We start from the raw sequence: 1,961 nt of genomic DNA on the forward strand, positions 1-1,961 counted from the left end.
GCTTCCATGTGCACGGGTGCGTTTGGTGGAGGGAAAGGACTTCTTGGCCCTCTTCTCACCTCAGCCACCGCTAATGCCTCTGTGTGATGGCAGCCACATTTTGACCCTGTGATAAACAGATTGGAACGGCTTCTGCCAGGAAAAATGTCAGGTGAGCCTAGATGGCCCTCAGGCGGGGAAATAGGAAATCCAAAATACTTTGCTCTCATTTCTACCTACCAGAGACTAAAATACACCTGCCTGGAGACAAACCCATCTGGCTCCTCTTTAGAGGCATTGGTGGTATAGTGGTGAGCATAGCTGCCTTCCAAGCAGTTGACCCGGGTTCGATTCCCGGCCAATGCAGGGATGTGATGTTTTGGGGGAGGGATAGCTCAGTGGTTTGAGCATTGGCCTGCTAAACCCCGGGTTGCGAGTTCCATCCTTGAGGGGGCCATTTAGGGATCTGGGGCAAAAATTGGGGATTGGTCCTGCTTTGAGCAGGGGGTTGGACTAGATGACCTCCTGAGGTCCCTTCCAACCCTGATCTTCTATGATTCTATATTCTATGATACCCTACAGACGTCAAAATCTCTTTCTGAACAAGCCCTTCCATCTCCAATGAGATATTACCCCAGGAGCTGGCTGGCATCTACCCTCCCTTTGATCAGAAACCTCTCTCGGTCAAGGCCACAGGACAAGTGCCTTGCTGTCCTGCCGAGTTGATGAACTGTAATGGTCAGAGATCGCTCCAGCATCCAAGTATATTGAAGGCGAACCCTAAGGAAATGAAGAGTTTAAATGATCCCCTGCCCCACGACAATGAATCCGACCCACAGGTCACTTGGGCAGACGTATCAGTGTCAGGATGCTCCATTGTGAGCACAGTAAAGGAAGCTGCAAAATACGTCATGTTTCAATGACCTCACTGGTCATTTAAAGGCTGTGATTGATACAGACGTACCCCAGGCAGTAGCAAATTAAGACAGAGCAGGTTTTCACACCACAGCTTGGAGATTACGGATTGCAACCCCTGGGCTCTGCAGAGATAAGACAAGATCCAGGATGTCCCTTAACGGAAGAAGGAAGAGGATTTTTGAGAGGGACGGAGGCCCCATCGGATGGGTGATTTTCGGTCACTTGCTAGTGATTGTTCAGTACATGAATGCAGCCTTCACACACACACGCACCCTGCCGAGGAAATATTGTTACAGTGCAAAATACCGGCGCTTTGCACGGCAAAGAGGGGAAGGAAATGGCCACACAACGGCACCAGAACCTAAGAAATGAAAGACAACAGCCCGCTTCGGCGCACAGGGACTCTGAACAGTGAACGAACCTGGCTCCCGTATCACGAAAAAAGCCCAAAAGCCGTTTCTTTCTACGGCCGGGACCGTTACGAGAAAAGAGTCCCGAGAATTACTTCTGAATTCTTTTATATTATAAATAAAATTGTAACAAAATTAGTCTGAACGTGAGCTGCCTGCCATTAAAAGCTGGTTCCCCAGTTCAGTTCCTGCTAGAAACCCCCCCAGTGCTCTGTTAGAAACCCCCCCAGGTCCCTGATATCTCAGGGGTGGGGGGGAATTGGTTGTTTGCAGCTGAGGAGGGAGCCAGGCCAGGCCTCTGGCGCTTTGCTCCTCGCATCTGCCCATCACAGGCTGTCTGCTGGCCTCACCTCCTGCCCCCGCCACGCTCTCGAGTCAAACACGCAGGGCCCCCAGGGGAACAGAGGCTGGGGCAGGGCAGCAGGCTGGGCTGGGCTGGGCAGATGCTGGGAGTTCTCGGCCCCTGAGAACTGGCCTGGCTCCCTTTTCAACAGCCAACAAGTCGACTCCACGTCCCCTCCCCGGATAAATCAGCCTGGAGCCAAGGGCAGCACGGGACGACTCCCTTTAGTTCCCACCGAGGCGTGAGAGAACCCAGGGCATCTCTAGAAGAACTTTTGGCGCAGACCTGGGGAAACCAGCCTTTGAGAACAG

General features: G+C 52.4%; 1 non-coding gene across 1 annotated transcript; it reads left to right on the top strand.

Moving 5' to 3' along the window:
- The first annotated feature begins 273 nt into the window (after window positions 1-273).
- Window positions 274-345, top strand: TRNAG-UCC (transfer RNA glycine (anticodon UCC)). Its single transcript has one exon. It is a non-coding gene; the product is annotated as a tRNA-Gly (tRNA).
- Window positions 346-1,961: the final 1,616 nt, after the last annotated feature.

This window comes from Lepidochelys kempii, chromosome 28 (assembly GCF_965140285.1).
Source record: "Lepidochelys kempii isolate rLepKem1 chromosome 28, rLepKem1.hap1, whole genome shotgun sequence".
NCBI classification, from domain to species: domain Eukaryota; kingdom Metazoa; phylum Chordata; order Testudines; family Cheloniidae; genus Lepidochelys; species Lepidochelys kempii.